This window comes from Mesocricetus auratus, unplaced genomic scaffold, assembly GCF_017639785.1.
Source record: "Mesocricetus auratus isolate SY011 unplaced genomic scaffold, BCM_Maur_2.0 Super-Scaffold_100008, whole genome shotgun sequence".
NCBI lineage: Eukaryota > Metazoa > Chordata > Mammalia > Rodentia > Cricetidae > Mesocricetus > Mesocricetus auratus.
The window spans coordinates 19222683-19243369 of NW_024429192.1; the positions used below are offsets into that span (position 1 = coordinate 19222683).

General features: G+C 38.8%; 1 long non-coding RNA gene across 2 annotated transcripts in view; it reads left to right on the top strand.

Moving 5' to 3' along the window:
• The window catches only part of LOC121141763, a 28340-nt gene extending 8251 nt beyond the window's left edge, over nucleotides 1–20089 (top strand). The window contains exon 3 of one of the 2 annotated variants that reach the window (XR_005878702.1): nucleotides 19848–20089. This is a non-coding gene — a long non-coding RNA (uncharacterized LOC121141763). Of the gene's footprint in view, nucleotides 1–1422; nucleotides 2094–19847 lie in introns of those variants that run through there. The other variant, XR_005878701.1, reaches the window with a different exon arrangement.
• The last annotated feature ends 598 nt before the right edge of the window (nucleotides 20090–20687 follow it).

The window sequence follows — 20687 nt, forward strand, 5'->3', positions numbered from 1 at the left end:
AAAAAAGCATGCATGTGTGTGTGTGTTCATGTTGCATATAAGCCCATGTATGTGTGCTCATGTGGAGGTCAGAGGTCAACCTTGGCTGTCTTCCTTTATCAGTCATGTTCCACCTTAATTTTGAGATAGGGTTTCTCAGGGAATCTGAGCCCCAGCAACCCTCTCTCTGTACCTCCCTAGTGGGGCTTTTGTATTGAGAATACTGTGGCTCTAACTGATTCTCATGCATTTTATTGCCCGAGTCTCCCCATCTCCTGGGATGAATTCTTCTTTGATAATCGGTAGTCAAAGATTTAACAGTGGTAAAAAGTGAAGTGAAAGCCTGCATAAGCCAGCAGCCAGACTGGCATTCCATCTCAGTCTCCTTAGCTACAGTATGCTCAGTGTTTAACAGTAGGACATGCTGAAGGAGTCCCCTTGGTGGCCACTCTTGAAAACCTTCTGTTTGTTTCACATGTTTCTGTTGTGATCCATTCTTACACCGTGCCACACACCTTGGTAGGTAGGTAGAAATTCTGCACACAGGCAAATTGTTTAAACCTTGAGTGCAGTCCACAGATGCCGTGTAAATGTGCAAGGAGGGAACCGATTCCACATATGCACTGCAGTGGGGGCATGCTTGCACTCACACGTGTGTTACCCTGCTCTCCATACACACACACATACCAACTAATACTGAGTAATGTGTAAAAAGCTATTTTATGGTCTTCCAGTATTATATTATTTTAAAAAATGTTAGACATATTTTCTTATTAAAATATAAAATAAAGATATAAAAATAAAATAAATAAAGGAAAAATTAAATATATTGTCTATAGCACCACTAGATCTCCACGGGATTTTGGTCTGTGGGTTCCCCTTTTATCCTTCTGATGGTAACCAGAATCCTCGGGTTCTCCAGGCCCTTTCAGAAGAAGGCATACTGTTTTCGTAGAGCCCATTCACGTTTGCCCACATACGTCAAATCATTTGTAGCCAAGCTTCCTAAACTGTGGGCCTTAGCCCCACATACGACCACATTGAACCTGGTGAAGGATCTTTACAAAGGGGGAATCACAGGACAGAAGTGTCACGAAGGGGAAAATGGGACAGATAGGAAGATGTCCTTTAACTGAGGAGGGGAGAGAGGGCAATACAGGAAAGGAAGAGGGAAAAATAAAACTAAGGATGTTCTAAATAACACAATGAATCGTATGATTTATGCCTAATGTTACATATAATGTCTACATATCACATCATATCTATTAGCTATGTAGCTATCTATGTATCATCTGTCTGTCTGTCCCTCAAGACTCAAAGACCATCTAACCAAAACCTCTTCACCAAAGATAAGAAACTCCCCTTTGAGTTGCTGTCAGCAGAGTTCAAGAGATTACCAAAACATCGCGTGCTATTGCTGTTATCTTTGGTTGCCTCCCATAGGGTGAAGATACGTCTCTATTGTTGAAGGTACCATACACTCAGACAGGATATAGAAAATCTGAACTGGATCTGACCCGAAAGCCTCTTCCCTAAGGACTAGTTTGCATATCACCAAAAGATGCTATGAAAACTGCCAAAGGAGGGAAACAGTCAAAAGAGGCTTCTTGTTTATGTGGTGTGCCCAGCCCAGGGAAAACATCTGCAACACAATTCAGGTACCCCTGGCCGAAGGATCATCTTGGAAGAGGAGTAGTGGGGATTGTAAGAGCCAGAGGCCAAAGAAATCTGCTGTGATATTAGTCTCCTAGTGTAATGACCAGTCCCCCATTTTAGCAGCCATGACAGGCTACCTTGCTGCTCCTGTCCTGGTACTAGGAGATCAGATGCCCTCCTTGTGGCAAGAAGCCAATCAGAAGTTAGCTAGTGGAGCTGTGCTTTACAGCTCTGGGTGTGCTTTATGGACAAGTGCACAATAGTGACCAGTGAAGTGCAGAGCGTAGCAACCACCCTGGGAGGGCGGGCCATAACAGCCAGTTGACCAATCAACACAGAGCATTTGTCCAAGCCTAGAAGTGCACCAATCATGAGACTGTTTTATACCCCTAGACACTCCCCTTATGATGCTCTTTAAGATCCCTGCCTCGAGGTTGCTTGGGGTCTTTCTCCAGCCATCTGCCATAGTGGAGGGATGAGGGGCCCAAGCTAATGGGGTTAGTTCATTAAATAAATTCAATAAAAGACTCTTTGCTTTTGCGTCCAAATGGGTCTCTTGGTGATTTTGGGGTTCAGAATTTTGGCACAACCCTAGACACAACAGAAAAGATAAACCAAAGATACTGCAACAACATGGCTTTATAAACAGCACGTGAACAGTGGTAATACCAATAGACACGCTGATGTGGAAGAGGGATGATGACAGAGTTTCTGTCCCGCCTGGTCCAGCAGCCCTTTAGCCCCAAATAAACACACCGAGGCTTGGAATAATTATAAACTGTTTGGCCCATGGCTTGGGCTTCTTGCTGGTTCACTCTCCTTTAATTATTAACCCATTTCTATTAAACTATATATATTACCACGAGGCTGTGACTTAACCATAATGCTCCGGAATGTTACTCCTTTGGTGGCTACATGGCATCTCCTTGGTGGCTCCCTTTTTGTGTTCCTCTTCCCAGCATTCTTACTCTGGTAGCCCGCCTATACTTTCTGCCTGGCTACTGGCCAATCAGCGTTTATTCACCAACCAATAAGAGAAACATACATTCACAGCATACTGAGGGACATCCTCCATTAGAGGGACACCCTACGTGGGCCCCACTCATAGACAAGGAGCTACAGGCAATTATTGACTGCTGAGGGAGGGAGAATTAGTCTTCCTCCTGGATAAGCCCTCAAAGTACTAAGTGGTCAGTCCTGAAATCATATAGATACAAGCTACACTAAATGGATTTTAAAATATATTTATGTATATTCCATGACAAAACTAGATTCAAGCAATATGTGTCCACTAACCCAGCCCTACAGAAAATTTTGGAAGGAAAACTCCAACCCAAGGAAGCTAACTACAACCAGAAAAATATAAGCATTAGAGAATCTCTCTCTACCAACAGCCAAAAGAACAAAGGGGTGAAATTCCACACATAATTCCACCAACAACAACCATCGCAAATCGAAGAAGGATGAGCAATCATTGGTCATTAATATCCCTCAATATTAATGGCCTTAACTCACCCATAAAAAGACACAGACTAGCAGATTGGATTCGAAGACAGAATCCTTCCTTCTGCTGCATACAGGAAACACACCTCACCCTTAAAGACAGACATTACCTGAGAATTAAAGGTTGGGAAAAAATTTTTCAATCGAATGGACCCAAGAAACAAGCCGGGGTAGCAATCCTAATATCTAACAAACTAGACTTTAAAATAAAATCAATCAAAAGAGATGAAGGAGGTCATTACATACTCATCACAGGTGAAACCCACCAAGAGGAAGTGTCGATTCTGAACATCTATGCCCCAAATACAAAGGCATCCACATTCGTTAAAAAACATTATTAGAACTTAAATCTCATCTAAAGCCCCACACAGTTATAGTGGGAGATTTCAACACACCACTCTCACCACTAGACAGGAATACCAAACAGAAACTCAACAAAGAAGCAAAAGGGCTAATAGAAGTAATGACCCAACTGGGATTAACAGATATCTATAGAACATTTCATCCACATAAAAAAGAATATACCTTCTTCTCACCACCACATGGAACCTTCTCAAAAATCGACCACATACTTGGCAACATATCAAACCTCAGCAGCTACAAAAAAATTGGAATAACTCCATGCATCTTATCAGACCACCATGCTTTAAAATTAGAATTCAACAACAACACAAATTGCAGAAAACCTAAAAACTCATGGAAATTGAATAATGCTCAACTGCACCATCCCTGGGTCAAAGAGGAAATAAAAAAAGAAATTAAAGACTTCCTCGAATTCAATGAGAATGAAGACACAACATACCCAAACCTATGGGACACTTTGAAAGCAGTGCTACGGGGAAGTTCATAGCGCTAAATGCTCACATGAAGAAACAGGAGAACAGTTATACCAGAGAATTAACATCACAGCTGAAAGCTCTAGAACACAAAGAAGCACACTCCCCCAGGAGGAGTAGACGCCAGGAAATAATCAAATTGAGGGCTGAAATCAATAAAGTAGAAACCAGGAAAACAATACAAAGAATCAACGCAACGAAGAGCTGGTTCTTTGAGAAAATCAACAAGATAGACAAACCTTTGTCCAAACTTACCAAACAGCAGAGAGTGAACACGCAAATTAACAAAATCAGAAATGAAAAGGGGGACATAACAACAGACTCTGAGGAAATCCAGAGAATCATTAGGTCATACTTTGAAAACCTGTACTCCACAAAATTCGAAAATTTAAAGGAAATGGATGACTTCCTGGACAGCTATCAATTGCCAAAACTAAATCAAGAACAGATAAGCAACTTAAATAGACCTATAACCCCTATGGAAATAGAAGCTGTCATCAAAAGTCTCCCAACCAAAAAAAGCCCAGGTCCAGATGGCCTCAGTGCAGAATTCTACCAGAAATTCAAAGAACAGCTTATACCAATTCTTCTCAAAGTGTTCCACACAATAGAAGCAGAAGGGTCTTTGCCAAACTCTTTCTATGAGGCTTCAATAACCTTGATCCCCAAGCCACACAAAGATACAACTAAGAAAGAGAACTTCAGACCAATATCCCTCATGAACATTGATGCAAAAATACTCAATAAAATACTGGCAAATCGGATCCAAGAACACATCAAAACAATCATTCACCACGACCAAGTAGGTTTCATCCCAGGAATGCAGGGATGGTTCAACATACGAAAATCCATCAACGTAATCCACCATATAAACAAGCTGAAAAACAAAAATCACATGATCATCTCACTAGATGCTGAAAAAGCCTTTGACAAAATCCAACACCCCTTCATGATAAAGGTCTTGGAGAGATCTGGGATAACAGGGACATACTTAAACATAATAAAAGCTATATACAGTAAACCAACAGCCAACATCAAACTAAATGGACAGAAACTCAACGCAATTCCTCTAAAATCAGGAACAAAACAAGGCTGTCCACTCTCTCCATACCTTTTCAACATGGTACTTGAAGTTCTAGCTATTGCCATACGACAACAAAGGGGGATCAAGGGGATACAAATTGGGAAGGAAGAGGTCAAACTTTCACTGTTTGCAGACGATATGATAGTTTACATCAGTGACCCAAAGAACTCTACCAGGGAACTCTTACAACTGATTAACACCTTCAGCAAAGTGGCAGGCTACAAGATCAACTCAAGAAAATCAGTAGCCCTACTATATACAGATGATAAAAGGGCTGAAAGAGAAATCAGAGAAACATCACCCTTTACAATTGCCACAAACAACATAAAATACCTTGGGGTAACGCTAACCAAACAAGTGAAAGACCTGTATCGTAAGAACTTTGAATCTTTAAAGAAAGAAATTAAAGAAGCCCTCAGAAAATGGAAAGATCTCCCATGCTCTTGGATAGGTAGGATCAACGTAGTAAAAATGGCAATCCTGCCAAAAGCAATCTACAGATTCAATGCAATCCCCATTAAAATCCCAGCACAGTTCTTCACAGACCTTGAAAGAACAATAATCAATTTTGTATGGAAAAACAAAAGACCCAGGATAGCCAAAACAACCCTGTTCAACAAGGCAACGTCCGGAGGCATCACCATCCCTGACCTCAAGCTCTATTATAGAGCTATAGTCCTGAAAACAGCTTGGTATTGGCACAAAAATAGACAGGTAGACCAATGGAATCGAATTGAAAACCCCGATATTAACCCACACACGTACGAACATCTGATCTTTGACAAAGAAGCTAAAAATATACAATGGAATAAAGAAAGCATCTTCAACAAATGGTGCTGGCATAACTGGAGACTGGCATGTAGAAGAATGCAGATCGATCCATGTCTATCGCCATGCACAAAACTTAAGTCCAAATGGATCAAAGACCTCAACATAAATCCAGCCACACTGAACCTCTTAGAAGAGAAAGTGGGTGGTACCCTTGAACGAATTGGTACAGGAGACAGCTTCCTGAACATAACACCAGTAGCACAGGCAGTAAGATCAACAATTAATAAATGGGACCTACTGAAACTGAGAAGCTTCTGTAAGGCAAAGGACACAGTCAGCAAGACAAAAAGGCAGCCCACAGAATGGGAAAAATATTCACTAATCCCACATCGGACAGAGGGTTGATCTCCAAAATTTACAAAGAACTCAAGAAGCAAGTCTCCAAAACAGCAAAGGACCCTATTAAAAAGTGGGCTGCAGAACTAAATAGAGAGTTTTCAATAGAGGAGTCTAAAATGGCTGAGAGGCACTTGAGAAAGTGCTCAACATCCTTAGCCATCCGGGAAATGCAAATCAAAGCAACTCTGAGATACCATCTCACTCCTGTCAGAATGGCTAAAATCAAAAACACCAATGACAATTTATGCTGGAGAGGGTGTGGCGAAAGGGGGACACTCCTCCATTGCTGGTGGGAGTGCCAACTGGTTCAGCCACTTTGGAAAGCAGTATGGAGATTCCTCAGAAAAATGGGAATAAACCTACCACAAGACCCAGCAACTGCACTCTTAGGCATATATCCAAAAGATGCCCATTCATATAACAAAGATGTCTGTTCCACTATGTTCATAGCAGCTTTATTTGTAATAGCCAGAACTTGGAAGCAATCTAGATGTCCCTCACCCGAAGAGTGGATAGAGAAAATGTGGTACATCTACACAATGGAGTACTATTCAGCAGAAAAAAATAACGGAATCATGAGATTCGCAGGCAAATGGATGACACTAGAAGAAACCATCCTGAGTGAGGTAACCCAGTCACAAAAAGAGAAACATGGCATGTACTCTCTCATATATGGATTTTAGACATAGATCTGGGGAGTGCCAGCCTACAATCCTATGGCCAGAGAGTCTGGGAAACAGAAACTACATTTAGTGGCTGGTTAAGTACTGAGCTGAACTCAAGAAAGCCAGTATCAGAGAGGGAGGACTGATGATCAAAGGGATTAAGACTGGGCTGGTTTAACCCCCAGAAACAGCTGACCAGACAAAGGTTAACTCTAGAATCCCAGGCATCAGCCTGGGAATCCAGCATGGGACTGATCAAGACCCCCTGAATCTGGGTGTCAGTGAGGAGGCCTAGGTAATCTATTGAGCCTTGGGCAGCAGATCAGTACCCATACCAAGTATACACACGGGCTTTGGACTCCCATAGAACAATGTGAGGTGCACTCTCACCCTGAACTCTTGGGAAAGGGTCTAGGCCCTGCCCTATATGAAATGACAGACTATGGACACCCCCATGGAGGGCCTCACCCTCCCTGGGGGAATGAGGGGATAACGGGGGGGGATGCGGGGAGGGCACGGGAGGAGGGGAGGGAAAGGGAGAGGGACCTCGTACTGACTTGTGAAGCAACCTTGTTTCTTATCTAAATTTAAAATGGAAAATAAAAAATATTAATAAAAAAAAAGAAAAAAAAGGAAAAAAATATATTTATGTATATATACACAATAATAATCAAAGAAAAGGAGGCCATATTTTGAGAGGGACTAAAGTAGACGATATAAGTGGTTGAATACAGGGGACACGGAAGGGGTTGGAAAGAGCAAAGGGAAAGGAGAAAATGATGTGACCATAATTATATTGCAATTGTTTTTCTATCTGTGGTTGTTTGAATCTACTGACATAAAAATAGCAGTGATAGAGGCTATTTGCACTGAATTTCCAATACTTCTAGTTTCTGAATAAATGCATATACACTCATCTTTTACAAACCTAGAATCCCTCCTTAAGGGACTTGAACCTTACTACTTTCCCTTTAAAATCATACCATAACTCTATATATTCAAATTTTAAATAACTTATTAAAAACCTTTCTCATTGAGGAATTTTTGTTTTCACGTTTCACTGTTATCACAGGTTAGTTCTTGTCTTATTTATTCCTTGTATATAAACTGCTAATACTGGTGAGAGGATCTTCTCAGGGTCCTTCCCAAAGAGTCAAATTAGTTGGTTGAAAGGAATTAGTAGGTTTTTGATAATGGTAAACTTCTCTTCAATAAAATTGTATTGAATAAAACTCTAACATGGTATTTGAGAGGATAATCCTACTTGCGAACACTCTCATAATAACATCCTTCTCAAAAGATGGTAAATTACTTGGGTAAAGTAATTGACATCTGGTTTTGTTTTGAAAATGAGAACAGACTGCTTTGTTTCTATTTGCATACCATCTCTTTCTTCTTCTATTTGCGAGTTGCCTAACTTATTCCTTTTTCTGATTTTCTTGGGAGGACTCTTCAACTTTGCTTACTATTACCTTTTCGTATTGATTCTTATCTTTCCTTCTTCATAAAGTACTGTGATTTTTAAGTGGCTGTAGTCAGCTAGCCTGCGTATCATTATGGCAATTTCATATGTATGTGCCAACACATTTTGCTCTTATTCATTTCCCATTCCCCTGCCTTGTTGGATCCCTTAATTCCCCTAGATAGTTCCCACCTCCAGTCTTCTGTTGTATCATTTGTATTCCTAATTTTTAAAAATTGGGTTTTCTTTTAACTACCGTTTTTATTATTTATTTTTTATTAAACTTTAACATTTGTGTGTTCAATCTATTATCTCACCTGGGAGTGATTCTTAAACATAACTTGCATGACAATCTCTGGTGGGTTCATTAAACTGAGATTCTCAGTCCAACGTTAGAATATGTTATTCAGTAATCCTTTGCCATGGTTCTGCACATTATTTTTTTTAGCAAGGATCCAAAAAGATACTGAATTAAATAGTTTAATAAACTGTATTGTCAAACATATTTTCATAGGTTGCACATTTTTTAATTCAACAACCCAAGGAACAAAATTATCCCCAAAGTGTAGTTGTGTGTGTGTGTGTTGAACATGGACAGTCTTTCTTGCCATTGTTTACACAGCATTTATTTAAATTTGGTATTATAAGTAAGAGTTGGCATAATATTGAGGAGAAACTTTATGTTGTATGCAAATTTAGACATTCTATAGAAGATAGTTGAATATCAGATGTTGGAATCTGTGGGTAGTCCTGGATTGAGGCCTCTATGTATATTGACAAGATTGTATCACATTAACACATAGAAAGAGCATCTCACAGTGATTTCTCATAAACATATATCTACTTTTTTCATATTTGCTCATGTTCTAGTTTTAGACATCTAGTTGTTTGAGTTACCCAGCATTCATTTGTCAGAATACCTTACTGTTAAACAAAACCATTTTAGCACAATTTATTGATATTTTCCCAACAATTTACAATTTCAACTTTACTATATACTGCAACTGTATAAATATTTGAGACTGTTGCTAAGCTTGTTTTGCTTTATTATTGATTTATGGGTTTATTAAAGTCTGGAGTTATAACTGCTATAGAGTTTAGGTGCATATAGTGTCATGAATGGCGACCTCTCCCTGTTACTATCTCATTCAAAAGCATTATTGGCAGTTCTTACATGGAGAACTAAAACAAGAGGCTGTTAAATTGATTAGCACGTATGTTTTACATGCTAGTCACTCTCACCTGCCTGCCTTCTCTTATTCCCATTCCTACCATCACCTTGTTCCAACGTGTTTCCACTCCCTATTATCATGTCCTCTTGTTTGTTTTTGTTTTGTTTTGTGACTCCCTGGATTTAACTGTGGCCTCTTGCAGTAATTCTCCCTCTTACAGCATCCATCAGTTATTAATAGCTATTCAAAGAAGGGGCTGATCACATCTATCTATCTATCTATCTATCTATCTATCTATCTATCTATCTATCTATCTGTCCATCTATCTATCCATGACAGAGTGTTATGTGCCCTATCATATGCAGGAAGACACAGATGCTGTGAGTTCATTACTGCAATGGCCTTGTCATGCCTAGAAGACAGCATGTCACCATCCTCATCTCTGCCATGCAGACCTTACATTCTTTTTGACTCTCTTTTGTAATGTTCCCCAAGTATAATATGGATGTCCCATTGATGGCTGAGCATTCAATAGTCACCTATTCTTAGCACCTTGATCAACTATGAGCCTCTGCATTAACCTCTGTTCACTGAAAACAAAAGCTTCTTTGATACAGGCCGAAGGCAGCTGTAATCTATTGGTATAAACGTGAGATTTACTTCCATTTAGTGAAACCTAAGTATTAGGTCCATCTGGTACCTATGATTTCCCAAGTCATGGGCCTTCGACCAAGTCCATGGTACGAGGAATGAACTCTCTCCTGGAATGGGTTTCATATCCAATCAGAATGTTCCTGATTACCCCCTTGAGTTTCATGCCCTTACTGCAGTAGTGAACACATTTGTCATGGCATATTGTATTGTGGCATGCAGGCTCTGTAACTGGAGGAGAATCTTGATGACTTTTCTCCCTCAGTTGCTGCATAACAACTTCTAGAACTATTCAAATTAGAGTATGGGGGAAGCTTCCAGCTCAGTTCCAGCATGATTTCTCTATGTTCAACATCTAAATATGTGGTACCTTTAGCCACAGGGGTTTACTGTCTACTTCTGGTGGACTACTGGGAGCCGTGGAAATAGCCTGTGTTATTTTTAAGGATGTCTGGCACCTTCATGGCTAACTATCATGGAGTGGTATCCTGTACTTGTCATTGAGATTTTTGTTTACGAACTCATAGTGTCTCAATGAGCATTATCTACTCGTGCAGGATTTCTTTGTCCAGACTCTGTTTTTTGAAAGTGTATATATATCAATTAGGTGGTAATTAAACACATAAATTAATTAGCTTAATTAGTCCATACATATGCTAATCAGTAAGTTTCCTCATTCTTTATTGCTTTGATAAAACACCATGACCAAGTCAACTTACAAAAGACAGCATTTAATTTGGAACTTTTGGTTGCAGAGACCTGGAGTTCATGATGGCAAAGCAAAGGCATGATGGTCTTCGCAGGGAGCTTACATCCTGATATGCAAGTTGGGGGCAGAGACAGGCATGCCTTGTGGGAAGAAAGGGAAGATGTATGTCACCCCCTACCGCAGTGACATGCATCTTCCAACAAGACCATACCTCCTAATCCTTCCTAAACAGTTCCACTAACTAGGGACATTCACACTTATGAGACTATAGGAACAATTCTCATTAAGTCGCTTACCACATTGTTTCTTTATAAATCTTCAAGTTTGGTTAAATCTCTATTATTCCATTACTTTATCCCCTTGCCTTCATCCCTTTTTAAATATTGTTATCTTACTAGTCTCTCCCTCTACTTTAATATTCTACTACTGTCATTCTTTATAGGTCTCCCCTCCCTTACCCCTTGCTCCTTAATAGCTTCCCATTCTCTACAGATATTCCAAATTAAATTTGCAAATTAAAAATTTAAAACAATGATGCACATATGAGAAAGAACATGTGGCATTTTCTTGGTCTAGGTTATCTCAGTAGAATATTCTTCAGTTCCATCTGTTTTTTCCCCTAATTTGTTTAACTTTACCTTTCTTTATAGGTGAATAAAATCCCACTATGTATATGTACCAAATACACAGTAGTTAATGGCCATCTAGACTGATTTTATTTTCTAGTTATGGTGACTAGAAAAACAATGAACACATATGTGGAAGTATTACTGTAGCAGGGTATACAGTCCTTTGAGTGTATGCCTGAAAGTTGTATAATTGGATCACAAGGTACTTCTATTTTCAGTTCTATAAGAAATCACCATATTCATTTCCATTGTGACTGCACCTACCAACAGTTTATAAGGATGGTTTACCTTCCTATGGGCAGTACATAAGACTTCCTCTTTCCTTACATCAAAACTAATATTTGTTGTAATTTTCTTGCTTAATATTGGCCATTACAATTGACTAGGAAGAGATATTAAAGTAGTTCAAATTTATATTTCTTTGGTGATTAAGAATGACTAACACTTGTCAGGTGGTGGTGGCACATACCTTTAATTCCAGCACTTGGGAGACAGAGGTAGGTGGATCTCTGTGAGTTAGAGACCAGATTGGTCTACAGAGTGAGTTCCAGGACAGCCAGAGCTATTATACAGAGAAACCCAGTATCAAACAAAACAAAACAAAACCAGCAGTAACAACAAGAAAAGAATGTTCAACACACACACCCACACAAAAAGCGTTTCCATTTCAACAGTTGTTCATTTCTTAATGTTTAGATTTTTTAATTCTCTGTGTATTCTAGACACTAATCCTTAGTTGACAAAGTCTTCTCTATAGGCTGCCTCTTTACTCACAGATTGGCACTTCCTTTGTTCTAAAGAATCTTCATAATTTCATTAGGTTCCCAACTATCAATTGTTGGCCTTATTTCCTTATAGCTAGAGTTCTACCCATAAAATCCTTACATTGTCTGTATATCAAAATATACTCCCTGTGTTTTCCTATAGCAGCTTCAGAATTTCAGATCGTACATTTTTTTAACCTGTTTTAAGTTGAGTTTTGTACAGAATGAGAGATGAGGATCTAAATTCATTTCTTTTTACATGTTGATATCCAGTTTTCCAAGCACTGTTTCTTGAAGATGCTATCATTTTCTCTATGTATAGTTTTGGTGACTTTGTGAAAAATTTGGATGATTGTATAACAGACTTTGTATGAAGCAGGAATTTTGAAGGACAGTTCTACCTTGTCCTGGCAAAGTTCAGTAGTCTTTCTCCTTTGTGGCCTGCTTGTCCAGTTTGTACAATATACTGTCAGCAGTTGAGGCAAAGTCAGTTTTCTTCTTTTGAAATCCTTTTACTAACTTCAAAAAGGTATTATTTCTTAAATTTATTTTTAGTTTTATTTTAAATGTTTCTATTTTAATTTACAAGTAGAACATTTTACCTGCAGCCAATTAGAAAGGGCTCCCACATAAAGGCTCATTTATAATCAACTCTGACCTATAGAGGTTATCAGATTCATTAACACACATGGAAAGTAGAATAAGAGAAAGAGGAAAGCATATAAACCATATCAGTGTTTTCGTGATCTCCAAGCCATGTTTATGACAAGGATCCACACATGTAAATCCCTTTCTTTAAAAAGTATTATAAATCTATAGATATGGGGAGTTGTATTGCAGGACACTTTGTATTACCTTTAGGTAAAAAGAAGGAAGGAGAGATACTTACTAACTCGGGGAGTGGATACAACCTCTGAGTATGATCAAGATTGCCCTGCTGTATAGAAAGATAGCCCATTAGTTAATGTAGGGAAACTTAGGGAGTTTCAAACTATGGTTATCAACTTGACAAGCCTAACACATATACAGTCATAGAATGTGATAATCTGGGGGGTATCTCAAGGATCCTCAGTTTATTAGAGACACTGAAGAATCTTGTCCAGGATGTAGTAGGGTCTCTTGAAAAAAAATATAGTGTAGAGCTCAGTGGACAGAATGATGTTAAGGATGTGTAGTAAGTGCTAGGACTTCCATGAGAAACTATCCTAAGCAAGGCTGCTTACAACTATAGCAATCTATTGTCTTATAATTCTGCAGGCTATATGTAGTTGTTGGTAGTTACTGTCCACCTCTGCAATCTGTGAGATAACTCTTCTCTGTCTTTCATTGTCCTCTGTGGTTTGCCAGGAGTCTTTGATGTTCCTTGGTTTGGGACTGCATAATAACCCTGCCTGTGCTGTTACATTGTGTGCTTCCAGTGTGCGTGTCCAGATGCACGTTTTCTTATAAGAACACTAGAAATGTTTGACAAAGGGTCAACCTACTCCAGTATGACCTCATCTTCTTACTAATTACATCTGCAACAACTCTTGTTTCCAAATATGGTCATATTTCTGGGGCCCTGGGGTGGGGTAGGAATTTAATGCAGCTTTTAAAGGAAAGATGTAATTGCATTCACAAAAATATTATATACATGAGGTGTGATGTCAAAGACCTCATTGTATTTTGCATTTAAGGAATGATCAGTGGCTTTTGAGAGAGCTGAGATCAAAATGAAAGTGAAATCAAGAAGGGTCCCTGTGATGAGAGAAGGGTATAATCAGAGTGCCAAAAAAATGAGGGTTTTAGACTCTCTAAACATCCTAGCTGGTCATCAGTATACAGGGAAAGGGTCTTCAGGCAGAAAAGACATTTACTTAATGACATAATAGAGAATTAAATGCTCTGGTTCACTAAAATTTATATTTATGCAGTTATTAAAATAATCCTGCACTAGGCTATGTGCTTTCTATCAACATAAACTCCTAGACTATTCTACTCAGTACTAAGATACTTATATTGGCATAAGCTTACTAGATTATATGCACATCTGTATATATTCACATGTTTATCCATATACATATAAATACACAAATTTTCATACTTTGTATGATTCCTCAAGATTGAAAATATGCTCCATTACAGAATGTAGCAAGTTTGTCATAGCATAGTGGTCTAGAATGGGAAGGGCATTTACACTTTACAACCTGAAAACACTGTGTTTTCCTCAGAGTCTAGAAAAATCACTCCATTTCATTTCTCTATGGTTAAATGAAAAGTTGTTCAACATTTGGGGTTCATGGCAGTATGCAGACAGCCTGGTTTACATGTACAAGACCCTGGATTCAACTTCCCCCTTCCCCGAATTACAGAAACAAAATTGAACTCCCTTGGTCCAAACTCGACAAAGCAAATAAAATCATCAGCAGTGTCTCCAAGTTGTTCTTTTCCAGCTATATCCCTATATTTAAATATATTTCATGTGCCGTACATGTTTTCCGGCAGAAATGGAATGTTTACTATTGGCTATTGGCTATTAGTATTTCCACCAATTAATTAATCAATATTGAAACTATGTATTGAAGATTGCTTGATTCAGAATAGTATTTGGTTTCAGAAGTAACATTTGATTCAGGAAAATCACATAGAAATTATTTCTAGTTTCCTTTTCATAACGTCTCTTGAGAAAGCAAACTCATGGGTAAGGATGTACTGAGCACTTCTTGAGCTGTGGCTGAAGAACTGTTTGGTTCACCTTTGGATCTGGAACATTTTTTCTTTTAAGTCAGTGAGGTTGTCCTCCTGAAAGCTCTGGCATTTTTCATTCTTACAGAGAAGCCATACAGCCTGGAAGGGGAAACCCATCCTTGCCAGGTTCAATGTTGCCCCCCTCAGGAACATCTCTGCAATGGAAAGTGGCAATTACCACCCAAGGGCTTGAAGCGCCCAGGTGCAGTCAAACCTTGGAACTTACATTTTAAAGAGCAAATGAAGTAAAATAGCAGAGATATTGCCTTTCTCTATCTAAACTGGAGGCCCAAACAAACACACTGTGCTTGCACGTGCAGAAATGCCCTTGTCCCTGGGGGAAAGATGATGTCTTTCACAGCCTGGGAGGCAGCATTTTCTCTAATAGGAGCTGGAAGATATAGGAACTTTTCTTCTGACTCACACCAGCTTGCTCCTTTCTCGGTTTTAATTGGGCAGCCCATAATCTCTTCAGGTTCAACTTTGGGAAACTGCCTTCCAATGGGCTTTAGGTGACGGGCAGTGTCTGGACTTAGGAAGCAGAATTACTGTAGCTGACCCTGAGTGGACATGGGACTTTGGAGCCTTCTGGATAACATAGCTGCTTACCTCCCTGTTATCAGCCTGAAAAACTTATTCAAGTGACACATTTTCAGTCCCCTGACTGTCTCATGACCAACTGGAAGGTCTTAGGCAAAGCTCAATCCAGGAAGATTGTCATAAAATTGTAGACTGGACTCTGCCTCAGGAAAAGCTGAGCGTGTCCTGGCTTGCGTTCATACCGCTGACTCTGAGTAGTCAAGGCTTTTCTTTGCCTTTTTATTGTCTCCTTTGCGGCCCTGGGAATGCACACATGGCAGGGAAACGTTCCATTACTCAGGTGTATCCCTAGCCTGAAGGATTAGTGGGTTATGAAAAATAGCAATGTTCTGAAGCTCACGTAGAGATCGCCGTGTAGCAGATCCATTCCCGGTCTTACAGAGAGGCTGTGGAATGGAGGAACCAGAGACTCTTTAAGGGCCAGTGATGGCAGGAACGAGGAAGGGCTTTTTATGTGGGAGGGAGACTCAGCAAAGGCTAAGTTAATGTAAGCATGGTTGCAGGTCTCTCCTGTTCTATCACACATGCCCAAGCTTGCCAGGCAGAAGTCCAGTGAAGATGAGTGTTTATATTTGCTGCGATTTGACTGTCTCTCTTCCAAGACATAAGCTCTCTGTTTCACTAATCCCAATTTCGTTTGAAAATGCTGGTGCTTCCATTTTAATAGCAGTAGTTGGTTGATGCTAAGATTTCTTTGTTAGACGCAAGAAAGAGTATTGTGAGATATAAAGCAATAAAATGTTTGTTTTATGTAAAGAAAGGGATACTCAATTATTTTTGTTTACATTCCTGTACAACTTAGGTCATGCTGCCCCATGAAGTTTTGTTTTCTAAAGGGTAAATCTCCACAATGACCTCATCACAGAGTCAAATTACAGCAGAAATAAATTAAGCCAAGATTTTCTTTTACTATGCATAATTATTGTCAGTTTTATAGAATAAGACAAAAGATAGAAAGTCTAAAGAATTTTGAACAAAAGTGATTTATTATTTAATTAAAAAGCATTCATTTTTTGAGATAATCAGGAAACTTTCCCTCCTCATGTTAAAATGAAAATAATAAAGCAATCAGTTATATAATTTTAGATGCCACTTTGCAAAAAATATGGATTGTTAAATGATAGAATTTTTTTTAATGATCAAAGACAGTCAAGGCACAGGAACATCTTTAGGAATTTATGTTTGTATAGTGCATTTATTTCAATTAAAGAGAAATGGGAGAAATCCCAATTAATTATGGAAAGTTAAGCTGTGTTTTAAATATAGATAAAATTAAGTGATTTTTTTGTGGCTTTTCTTTTAAAGACACAAATAGGACAGAAATAGGAGTGACCAGCAGGGGGCTTTTTAGGTTGCTGTTTACCTTTCAATGAACCAAAGTGAAAATTGACTTTACTCTTATTTTTGTAAGCAACTAACAGAGTTGGGAAGTGCTACCTTGCTAGTCCAAACAGTACAGCTCTCTTCTGGTCAGTTATTTCCTGTCTTCCTCTCTTCTGGTCAGTTATTCCCTGTCTTCCTTTTCCTTCCCACTGTCTCTTCCAAGGCCTGGTAGGTGTGACCTCTGCTGGACTGAGTTAGCACTCATAGTCCATTCTCACCCACAATTCTGCCTTTGAAAACTTCCTGGAGAGGAGCTTAATAACAGTCTTCACATCAGACATAAATTGAAAATTAGTTCGAAGCAAAAGGGAAAGTGCATTTTAGTTATGCGAACTACGGGACAGTTACAGAAGTTGGCTTTCTCTGAAGCATGCCTTTGGGAGGGACTTTTGTGTTCTGCGAACTACGGGACAGTTACAGAAGTTGGCTTTCTCTGAAGCATGCCTTTGGGAGGGACTTTTGGAGCTGTGAGGAGTAGAAAGAGAACTGGAGAATGGAGGTCTACTATGACATCCTTCTTGACTCATTGTATTCATTTATGTTACAGTTGCTGTTGTTTTGAGGTCAGGACTCACTGTGAAGCCTAGGTTGGCCTTGAACTCATGATCCTCCTATCTCAGCCTACTGGATACCAAGATGTCAGGCATAAGACACTTGGTCTGGATTTAATGTAACATTTTAAAAGAATCTGTTTTCTCAGCAGTTTGGAAGTGTGTAAAAGGCTGTTAACAAATTATCACTGGTTTTGGAATATAGTTCCAAATTATCTTTCCGTACATTCAAAAAACTCACTTCCTGTTTTTATTTCTTTCTGGATCTATCTTATAAATATAGGCACAATGTCTTTTAAGTGAGGCAGAGCAATTCACAGAGAGTGAATAAAACCCAGACATTTTGTGTTAACTGAATGAAACCTCAAGAGAATTTGAAGCTGACCTCATCTGATTTTTCAAATAAGAATTAAGTCTTGACAGAGACAGCCAGCAATATTTCTAAAATTAGCTTAGATGTTCCAAGTAATTCAAAAGCCAGGAATTCTCAGTTTAATGTGCAAGGCACAAAATTATTTTATGATTTTCTTTTAACTTAGAGAAAATGAAACTTGGATTGTTGAAATAAGGCAGATAGTTGAGAACAGCTTGTCTAGGGTCACACTTACCAAACTGTGACACACGGCATTGGGACAGGGGTTATTATGACCAGAGGATGAGCCTGTGGCTTTTTCATATGGTGGCAATTGATGTGTAGATTGGTATAGATAATTACTAATTTAACTGACAAATAATTGTGTGCCTCCTTATACAATGCCTTGTTGTAAAGTACAATTTAGAAGTCAAATGATCTATGACCAAATACATTCACTGAAATCCTCACCCTAGGGTGATGTTGTAGAAAGTGAGGCTGTTGTTAGGTGATTAGGAAAAAAGATAGAACCAACATAAATATGATTAGTGATATGGTGAAGGAGACCACAGAACAACCCCTTCATACTTTGTGCCCTGTGAATACATAGCAAGAGGATGCCATGAGAGTCAGTAGTCAGGGAGCTGAGGAGGTAGTTAACTCATTTATCACTTTCTGTGAAAAGTGTGAGTACCCTAGTTTTATTCCCTACACCCATGTAGCTGACTGTGATCATTCATGCTTATAATCCCAGGTTGCAGAGGTAGAGACAGGCAGATCCATGGGGCTTACTGGTCAACCAGACTAGTTCAATTGGTGAGCTCTCAAATCCTGAGTGACTCTGTCATAAAAACCAAGAAGGATGAGTCCTGAGGAAGAAGACCCAAAGTTGACCTCTGGCCTTCATACTCATCTATACATGCATGAACACATGTGTCTACCTTTGATGTGAATACCAAAAGCAAGAGAGAAAGAAGGAGAGAGAGAGAGAAAGAAAGGAAGGAAAGGAGGAAGAGAGAGAGAGAGAGAGAGAGAGAGAGAGAGAGAGAGAGAGAGAGAGAGAGAGAGAGAAAGAGAGAGACAAGAAAGAAAGGTCTCTCCTTTTCTCCTTAGGTACCAAATCCAAATCTTGGATTTCCTAGTTTCCAGAATATTGAAAGAAATTTCCATTGTTCATCAGCCACCCATTGTTTAGAATTTTATTGTAGACAGTCACAATCAGCTCTTAAGAAAATTTGAATATAAAGGTCTAGTATAACTGGACTATCCTCAAATATATCAGCAAAATAAATACTTGGCAGGTTAAAAAAACAGATTTTTTTTTATCTTTGAAGTATGGCTTGATGATGTGATGTCTAGCAGGTCAGTTAACTTTTCATGCATTAGTAAAATTGGCCAGAGCTTTAAGCCTGATTTAGTAATTATCAGACAATTGGTAGTATGGAGTTGAATATTACTTTAGATAATTTGTGTGTTCAAAGGCATGCATATATCATTTAATTCAGCAATTATTAGACAATCAGTAGTATGAGTTGAATTTTACTTTAGATAATTTGTGTATAGAAAGGCATATATACATACATACATACATACATACATACATACATACATGCATACATACAGTGTTTTTAATCGAAAGCTTGGGATACCCCTGAGAGGAAAAGGAGAGGTGGAAGCAGAAGTGTCGTGACTTACTGCACAAGAGTAAGGGTGATTTATATGTGCTTGCATAGCTTTGTCCTTTACCATATCTTAGACCCCAGGGTTATCCTTCAAAACAGGGAGGGAATGTATTTTTATTACCGAATGATTTAACCGGTGGCCACGATTATATGACTTATAACCTTGGATTTTAAGATTGTCTTTAGGCATAATTTGAGGCAGGAATTTAATAGGTTCTTTCCCTGCTTCTAAAAGAAGAGGTCAATAAGAAAAATTCTTTATCTCATTGCAGGTTATAAGACAATTCCTGGGAATGATATTGCAGAGAAATTACTTGGTCCAAATTACTACTGACTATCCCTGCATCTACCTCAAGGAAAGGATGCCCTTTGATGCTGTAACAGGCCTCTGATGATCACAAATGGAAATGTGTAACAGTAAATCTCCCAGTACCCTTTCCTCTAAGAAGTGCTGTACCACTTTTTTCTTTTTGTTTTATTTGAATGTGAATAAGAAATAAAAGTTGGCGCTGGAGAGACGGCTTCAGCTTGAGAAAACTTGCTGCTTCCTCATAGCACCTGGGTTCAGTTCTCAACAAACACATGACATCTCATATTTGGTTGAAAATCCAGTTCCAGGCATATCTAACACCCTTTACTGACCCTCTTGGACACTAAGCATGCAAATGCAGGGCTTACATATGAAATAAAACTTTAAAAGAAGCAAAAAGTAATGTATATAAATATACATTCAGTGAGCATAGTTTTCCTTGGAATTATCTATCTCTGGCTGTCTTGTTTTGAAAGTCTCTAACCCACTGAGAGATGACAGCAGTTAGAGCAACTTACTGTTCTTGCAGAGAATCTGAGTTTAAATCTAAGCACATACAACAGGTAGTTCATAACTGACTATAACTCCAACTCCAAGGGACCTTACACCTTCTTCTGGCTGTCTTTGGCACCTGCACTTATGTACACACACACACACACACACACACACACACACACAAAACACATCTTTAAAAAATAGCAAGACTTTACCACAGAAATATTATAATGATAGAAAACTAGATCCATACATTGGATAACAACAAGTTTTAATGAAAATATATCTTATCTTGTTGTGGAATATT